Raw genomic sequence first — 9,793 nt, forward strand, 5'->3', positions numbered from 1 at the left:
CATAAAGCATGGTGTGCCCTGAAAAGAAAAGAAGAGAAAGAAGATAAATATGCTGGTTTACCTTTTGAGGGGGTGGTGAGAGGAGCTGGTGGCAGAGATTTGTTTCCTCTAGGATCAGGCATATCCTGGGGCATGTTCCCAGTGCAGTTGGTTCTGCCTATCTTAATGCAGACCTGCTCTAGGGACTAAATATGTCCCATGGATAAATGAATAATTAAATGCTGCAGAAGAATATCTTTGAAGGTGTACACATTCAATGTGGGACAATGAAGAAATCATCCTGTTGCTACTATTTCAGAAAAGGGATTAAAACAAAACTCTTGTCAGTTCAAAATAGAAGGTAAAAAAGAGTTGCCAACAACAGCAGTAGTGCACAGTTAGGCAAAGAACAATGGAAGGCTTAAGTCCATGTTATGTTTTTCAGTGGGGTTTTGCCAGCGGGGCCTCTTTTAAGTAATGTGTTTGGAAGTTATTGGTGGATAAAATCCTGATGGAACAAGGAGAAGAGATGGGAAAATGCCTGTCATCTACATATTTACCTTCATATTTTCATAGCTTCTGTGGTTCATTTTATTTTTCCAGTTACTATTTTTACAAAAATAGAGAATAAAAATAAGAATAAAAATCTTTCTTCCACTCTTTTCTGCTTCTAAAAATGCTCTTAAGTAAACCACGGCACCATTGTTTAATCAGGTTCACACTTTCCAATTTACTTATTTAATCTGTTTATCACATTTAACACAGTTGATCCCTCTCTTGAAATTCATGGCTTCCCTGGCTTCCAAGCCTATATCATTTCTTCTTCTCTGCCCTCATTATTGTCAACTACATGTCAGATTTTCTTTCTTCTTCCATGTCCCTTAATAATAGATTCCTCTAAGTTTCCATCCTGCATCCACTTCTTTTCAACAGCAAGTTCGCCCAAACAATATAAAGCTGATGACCCCAAAATTGTAATTTTAAGACTAATAGTCTTTTCTGAGCACCATATTAATATTTCCAATAGCCTTTTTGGTAGCTGCTCCTCAATGATAAATGGTGCCTTATATCTGCAATGGAACATGTTTCTACATTCTAAAGCTAGCTTATCTTCTGGTATTTATTATTTTGTGTAATGGCACTACTTCCCAACAAATCACCCAGACCACAGTCTTAGAACCCTTCTTGCCTGATGTCTACTACTCATTTTCAACATCTAGGTAGTCACCATTCCATGTTGAATCTATCTTACTATCTCTCAAACCCATTCTCTTTTGTCCTTCACTGTTATGGTTAAAGATCACTTTCCTGGTAAACATTTTTATAGAGTACATGGAGTACAGTGAGGAGAAGGAGCAAAGCAGGAAAGGAGAGAGAGCCAATACTTGGATACAATATCTAGCTGGCTCCCACAAAATAAGACTGCTGGATGCTAAATTCCCTCCCCTAAGAGGTCCTATAACATACTTTCCAAGACTGGGAAGGGGAGATTTTAAGAAAATGGTGGAAGAATTTGTGAACTTGTTCTCATCTCCTATTACTCAAATATTTGTTACAGGGCTTTTACAGCCTCACACGTTTGGCCGCACATATGTGGGTACCAAGTGGGATCACAGAGGTTAATAGGGAAGCCTCGGGACTAGAAGCACAAGACAAAGAAGCATGAGGAACTGCTATTAGGTTGAATATGTCTGGCCCATGCAGAAACAACTAAGCCTGAGAGGATTTGGAGTGTTTTATGAGAGGTGTCTAATACACTTATAACTCTTCTCCCTTTACTTCATTTAGTCTATTTTCTGCAATGCCTAATGCCTAATCTTTTAAATTGCAAATCCTAGCAATCCAGTCTAAAGTCCTTCAGCGATTCTACAAAGCTCATTGATAAATTTGGAAATTCTTCATATGGAATACAAGGGATTCATGATCCAATTCTTGCTTATCTTTCCAGCATTTGCAGTACTTCTGCACATTTCCCCAAGGGGACAAACTTCTGCTTACAATACTATCCTATTCATCGTTTAAAGTGGCTCAAATGTAATTTTTTATGTGATATCTTCTCTGAGATCTTCTGACATAACTAGTAGTTCTTTTCCTGAACTTTCATAACCACTGGTTCATACTTTTATACAGCACACAACAAAATGGCTTTAAGAATTAGTTTAGGGGTAGAGAATAGGCTAGAGATTGTTTTCTATTTATCTCGCTATTATCTGAGACTAGGAACAAATCCAAAATGAATCAAAATTGTACTTAATGTGGTAGGTTATATGAAAGAATGAATCTTAGAATAACAAAGACCAAAAATTATTTTATCTTGATTTTAATCTGCAATAATCACCCTTTGTCTGACATTTCATATGCACATGTGTATTTTTTATTGTGTCAATTACTTCTTTTCGTTTTCCAGTTATCCACTTATGTTTCCAGGTTTTAATTCTTCAGTCAGATTTTAAGGTCTTTAAGAAAAGGATACTATCTCTTAGTTCTCTGTGTTTTCCATAACATTGTGCACAGAAAACAAGCTCAGTAGTCATTCTTGAATTCATTCGACAATGAATTATCAAAATTTATGTTTAACTTCCATTCAAAGTTCTACTTAAGTTGTTTTCTTTGAAAAAGTATATTTCACGGGTTTGAGGACAACTTAAAGGAGAATTATTTTTTCAGTTTTTTTTTTTCTCCAGTTTGTTTTATTCTATTTGTGGGTTGGTGAAATTGGCTCTGAAATCCTACCCGTGATTTTTGTTGTATTTATGAAATTTTTAGACGTCAAACACTTTTAAACACTGCATTAAGAGAACTGTTAAAGTGTTTCTGTGACCCTGAGATAGTACAGAACTTTTAGGGATCAATGTAATAATTTATGAGAATGATTATCACAGAATTGTGGGACTGGGCTAATGTTCAGGGATCATTGTGTAGACTATCTGCATGTATATGAAAGATAATCTGTAATTTATTTATTTATTTATTTATTTATTTTTGAGACGGAGTCTCCGCTTGCTGCAAGCTCCGCCTCCCAGGTTCACGTCATTCTCCTGCCTCAGCCTCCCGAGTATCTGGGACTTCAGGCACCCGCCACCATGCCTGGCTAATTTTTTGTATTTTTAGTAGAGACGGGGTTTCACCGTGTTAGCCAGGATGGTCTCGAGCTGACCTCGTGATCCACCCGCCTCGGCCTCCCAAAGTGCTGGGATTACAGGCGTGAGCCACCGTTCCAGGCCGAAAATTTTTGATCTAATGAATATTATATTCTCTGTTCGAGTTCCCTTATCTAAAATTTTTATCCTCCTCTCTTTAATACATGTAAGAACATCTATGATGTATGTCTAGAAAATCTATTTTATATACATGTAATATGTAATAGAGATGCAGGGCTAATTTTAAAGATTGGATAGTTTTATTTATACTGTGAGAGGGCCACTGAATATTAAAACTTTTTTTACTATATGTTGTAGTAAGTGCCTTTATTACTTAGTTTTCAAATTAGAAAAAAATAATAACCTTATCATAAACCCTTATATTAATTATTAAAATGATTGTTAGTAGTGTTTAGAAAATCACATAGAAGAAATAGGGGGAGTAATTTTAAAAAGACAGTTTTGTCTTGTCTTTCTTGCTTCTGTGGTATCTAAAGTATTGCAAATAAATAAGAATCTTTGTCTTCTATTTTATCTCTTTACTTGTCTTTCTCTCTCTCTCTTTTTTCCCTTGTCCTCTCTGAGGATAAGATTGATTTAATTTGGGCAGTGGAGGAGAGTAGGATGAAAGACAATCAATCAGAAAAAAAAACTGTCTTTAAACCCTAAATTTATTCCAATTTCATGTTTATCTCTTTTACTGATTATTTTATCACTATCTTGTTATTAATCCATTATGAATTTTTGAAAACTTCCGATATGCAGGAGAAATATCTTTCATTTATGTTCTTTAGAAGTTTTACTGCTTACAGAAAGGAATTTTGGTCTGGGAGCCTGGAAGTCTACGTCAATATTTTAATCAAGGAATAAGTAGCAGCTACTTGGACTGCAAAAAGGCTAATACAAAGCATTTTACAACAAATGGTTTCTGGCTTATACTGAAAGGGTATGAAAACTTATTTCGGCCTCCACAATTACTAAACATAATTGTGGGTGGGATAGCAGAAATTTCTCTAGTCATATACAAAACACCAGCTAACTGACGTGTGTGTAAAAGGCATCACTGATAAAGAGAAGTTTATATTAAAAATTTAAATGTATTTATTATTATATTGTGACATCCATACTAAAAATAGTTAATCATAATTTCATATGATTTAATACAAATAAAAATATATAAATATTGTCATGTGGGTAAATCTTATCCATCTGCTGAAATCTGCTAAAGAAACAAAATTACTTATTTAGGAAGTCTTTGAATTTAGTTCAACTGTTCAATTAGATGTATTTCAAACTGGTAAGTAATTTACTTTTGAAGTCATATGTAAAACTTAAAGTAAAAAATGTTGAATTTAAAAATATTTTATAACAACTCAATTTTCTTATGTTCTGTATCAGATAATCTACATTGCCTGTTATATAGTTAATCCCTCTCATCTGAAACCTGTTTAGGAATAATCCCAACTAAAGGCATACAAGATAATAAATGAAGATGTAATAAAATAATTAGGCCTAATTATTAACAAGTAGAAGAATCCATACTTTGTCTGACATTAACTGCTAATTGGATCATAACCTTGACCAAGATGTGGCAGAAAGATTGAAATCTTCCTAATTCTGATGCATTAATGCATGGGATACAGATTTGTATTTACACAAAACTTTTCCTGTGAATCCTGGTCACCTCTAATTTTTGTGATTAAATAGTCTTTATTTGAAAATCAATTAACCATTTCATTTATAAGCCCATAGATCTTTTCTCACTCACAAACATAAATGTGGCTCTAGAGCCGCACAATGGTATTGTCATTGCACTGTAACCTTGTCTCATTAGAGAAAATGTGATTATGGCTGTAGGGTAGACGTCAGCTTGATTCTCTATCTACACTATATTCTTACACTAATTTTTATCATATTAATTTCAATGTTTTCCATTACAAAAATATATGGCAATGAATATCCTTGTAAAAACACTTGTCAACATCTCCAATAACCATTGTTGGCTAAGGAAATTTAAATACGTGCTTTTATCTCTGCTTTCTCCATTGACTAGCTCTTTTATCCAGTCATCATATTGTCCAATGCTCTAAAACACAAAATCTACAGTCAGCACTTCTTCAGTTTTCTTCTGAAAATTGTCTACCTCAGTATCCCAACTCAGTAAACAGTAACACCATCTACCTAATTATTTAAACCATAGGTATTTTTCCTTTTACCTCATTTATTATTGAATCTTTTATGTCAGATATATGTTCCATATTTATCCACTTATTTCTACTTCTACAACTACTACTTTAGCTTGAATTACTCTGATCTCTCACCAGAAGAACTCCAATATCACCTTTACTACTTACTCTAATTTCATACTTGTCATCCCCATTTTTCTCGCCATAGCATTCAAAGTGATACTTTGAAACTGAAAGTAGATTATGTCGTTTTCCTGTTAAAACTCTCCAAATGACTTATCATTAGACTTAGTAAAGTTCAAATTCCTTATGGTGGCCTTTGAGGCTCTACATGAACTGGCTGAATAACTCTCTGATTTTCTCTCTTACCTCTCTTGCCCTTTGTTGAATTTGACCACATTGAACTTCTTCCTATTTTTCCACTATGTAACAAATTTTATTGAATTTGACTCAAATATCAGCTCCTCAGAGACCATCCCTGACTCTCGTATCTAAAGTAACTTCCGTCTGCACCTATTATTTGAATTGGTTTTCATTAAAGCATTAAGAGCATATTTACTATATCATCTTAGGCAGAAAAAAATACATAAACATATTCATAATCAGAGAATTGTCATTACTCTCTTATATGTATGGCAATTATTAAACTACTTTCATATTCAGCTCATGATGCTGGTGCTGAGACACTGCAAACCATGTTTTCTCCTTTGTAAGCTGGTTCCTGTTAGATTCCGTAGGCGTAGACGGTGCCAAAGAGACTAGAGGGTTGGAGGTTAAAGAGGGGATTTTCTGTTCCTATCAGTGTCTCCTATGCAAAACTTCTTCACTGGCAGCAGTGCACTACATTAGAAGCAGCAGATTCCAGGTTACAATTTTTTTTTCCCAGTATTCCTAGAACTAGCCCCATTAGAGACAGATTTTTCAGGGTTCTGAATCCCAACTCCTCAGAGTCTTCCCTCTGAGTTCTTGAGGCTCCAGCAACATCCAAGCAACACCTCCTTTTCAGAGATCTGAGTTCCAGTTCCACCAGGCCACTTCTCCAAGATTCTAAACTTTAATAATTCCAACTTTGTCCTTTTGCTCTTGTCCCCCTCACTGGATCAGCATCTGCTTCCTGCAGTTACTTGTTCACAATACCTCAGCATTTTCTATTTCATTTTCCATTTTCTAATACCTGGCTAACAATTATTCATAGCAAATTTTCTCTGTTAACGTTACTTGTGTGGTTTCTATCTCCTGACTGGATTTTGATTAATAAAGTAGGACTGAATTATTGGCTAATTAAAACATCTAAAGAAAAGACAAGACTGTATTTCACCTTCTAAAAGAGACCTGAGAATTAAGGAAGGAAAATGTTAAATGGCCTCTTGATGTTGTTCCCAACTGCACAAATTTTGACTGTTTCGTAAAAATATCTCTATATAGTGATCTCATGCTTGCCACATACTCATGTAGTCTTGAGTTGTGTGGTCAGGCTCTTCTTTGCAGAAGAGGCAAAGTAATGAGCGATGTATATTATAAAGAAACTCAGTATAGAAAGAAACTTGATGAAGAGATTACAGGCTTAGTCAAGGGATCAGTAGTGGAGGCTGCTGCTGTACTTATAAAAGTGTGTTTAATTTCTGTTTCACTGTTTCTTCTGAATCTAGAACACTAAAATAGTTATCCTTGCCCTACTTACATAATGTGCTTATTGACAGAAATAGGGAGTCATCTAACTAAAAATTATTTTGAGAAATAGGAATTGTTACAACAGTAAAATTATTTAGTTAAATATGAATTGTTTTAAGAAAAGAATTTAAATTGTATCAGGAAGGATCCAGGTACATAATCTACCCTTTCATTGACTTTGTTTATTCCTTAACACATCCAATGCAAGAATTACATATACTGTCTTATTTGGCATCTTTCACTATTTATATGAATATAGACAATATTTTGAACTGTTAATGTAGCATGATTCACTATTTGAAAAGTTATTCTCTGGGAGTCCGGGGCTTTGCCTCACTTTCGTATTTAATCACGCTCGAACAATACTCCCGACATCATAGAAAAGCACGTGTTTTGTCAAGGCCATGATGTTACTAACATCAGAAATGGAGTGAGAGCTCACGAATTTGCATAGCAATTTTGAGGAGATGACTGAAACCACGTGTAAATATTTAGATCCAAAATTAAAAGAGAAAAATAATGAACTTGAAGTGTTTTCTTAGGTGACTAGCACAGAAACAGCTGGTTTGTGAAATCTTAAAAGGTTACTTTCTAATATTCTTAACTTTTGTTCTTATTTGAAGAAATGGTGTCGTGACAGCATGTTTGTTTCTACTCTTCTCCTGTCCAGGTTGAAGGTGGGTTAACAATATGGTGATATGTAAGGTCCTGAAGCAAAAATGCCTGTTGTCCAATCAAGACACCGTTAACTTGGTTCTCTGAATTTCCAAAAGAAGCCTCTTTTTTTTTCCTCTTAGAAAGTAAATCAAGGACTATAAACTGTCAAACGCTTGTGTGACATCCTGAGAATTTGGGGTGACTAAGCTTTTAGAGGCTGCTTTTGGACATGATTTTATCTTCTTCCTGCTTCTGAAAATCAGTTCTTGGTGTCTGCAGTGGCTGTCAGCTGTGGCTGTACCGACTGATGCCAAAGAAGGCGCATGTGAAAATGTATAGAAACTTTCCATTTTGGATACAAATTCTACCTCTTTGCCAGATTTTGTGCCAGAAAAAAAGCTATGAATTCAATCCTTATCTATAGAACACCAAATATAGGAAAAAATTCCTCCTAAGCATAGCAAAGAATATTATTTATTGAACTTGTGATAATCCTAGGCCTTTCCCCAAATCAACCTTTATAGCACGAGGTGTGTACTTGAACCAAGCCTTCTTAAACAAGGGGCATTGACAGCAGAGCAAAGCACCTCATGGCTTTGGCCCCTTCACTCCAGGTGACTCTGAAGACCCTGCTGCTGGTGTCCTCTTTTTGTGTTACCTTCTGCCTCCATTCTGAAGAGGCAATGATAGCAGCAAGCCTCTGTTATTGCAGTTGTCTTGGCATCAACCCATAGATATTCTGTTCTCTGGCTGCTCACTCTGACTATTGGCAGACAGAGGATGAACATGCTGCAGAATCAACCCCATTAGTGTCATCCTAATCCTCTGTAATGGGATCCACATTGGCTAAGGCTAGGCACCAGTCCCCATCCCCATCCTCATGCGTAGGACGCCTTAACTTAGCAAGATACCAGGCAGTTCATTGAAGAGATAACAGTAGGGTGTTTGCTGCCACCTTTTGAAGAAAACCAGAACAATGCCATTGGGAATGCTATGTTGCACATTAGAAGCTGGGGAAGAATATGTATTTTTACAGTTAAAGGATATTTTTGAGGTATATTCACATATATCTTCCTAACATTTCCTTTTTTAGAACAATGCTGTTGCTGTTGGAACTACTGGTGTTGTCATACCAATATTCAAGAAAAAATATTATGAGTTTTCTGAGCAGGATAATGTGTGTGTAAGAGAGATAGAAAGAAAGAGAGGCAGAAAGAGAGAGAGAGAGGCAGAGACAGAGAATGAGAATGACTAATATTCATAACACATTGTCACCAGGGAAAGGACAAGAAGAAGGGTCATGGCAGGCAGAAATTTAGTTAATGTTTGCTGGGGGTGGTAGATTTGAGATTGACAAGGGAGGGTACACAGCATTTCTGATTACTAAAAGTCTTTAGAATCTTTTATTTTAGGTGAGAAATGAAGTACTTAGAAGATTAAGTTCTGCTTCTAGAGAATAAGAGGATTTTGATGAATTTCTCTAGTCTCTTACCAGAATTAAAATTGCCTTTAACAGCTTACTAGACTGTCTTGCCCACCTTTTCTGCCTTTCTGTTTCAGGTCATTTTGAACATCAGAATACATCAGAACATATAAAAGTCTGTGCTTTTGGCAATAATACGTACCAGCCAAAGTCTAAACATCAGCTGAAAACAATAAATCACTTTGAATGCTGTTTATTATGACAGTGGCCTTGCACTTCCAAAGCATAATGAACATTGAACACAGGAGAGAGAAGCATCAGAAGATGAACAGCTTGCCTCTGGGTTCTCGAGCAATGATAACATGGCTGCTGACAGTCATAAGCCCTTGAAATTTCCAAGTTCTGTTTATAGAGGTATGATCATTCCTGATATATTTCAGTAAACCCTGGAACCCTTCTGGTTCAGCTGCTTCTTCATGCGGCACCTGTGGATGTACCTGTGGGCCTAAAAATAGCAAGAGCCAAAAGTATATGGAAATCAAAAGCAAACTCTGTTGTGTTCAGTTTGTGTTTCCATATAACTCCTTGTAAGGACACCCACTTAACATACTTTCCCAGATTTTATGGGCAGCTGCAGCATTGGGTTTTTATTTCTTTTCATGTGAGTTTTTTTTTTTTTCGTTTAAGAATTTTAAGTTTTAAAGAGCTGAGTCATATCTCCCTGAGTTTTCATGATT

The sequence above is a fragment of the Pan troglodytes genome, chromosome 3, assembly GCF_028858775.2.
Source record: "Pan troglodytes isolate AG18354 chromosome 3, NHGRI_mPanTro3-v2.0_pri, whole genome shotgun sequence".
Lineage (NCBI taxonomy): Eukaryota > Metazoa > Chordata > Mammalia > Primates > Hominidae > Pan > Pan troglodytes.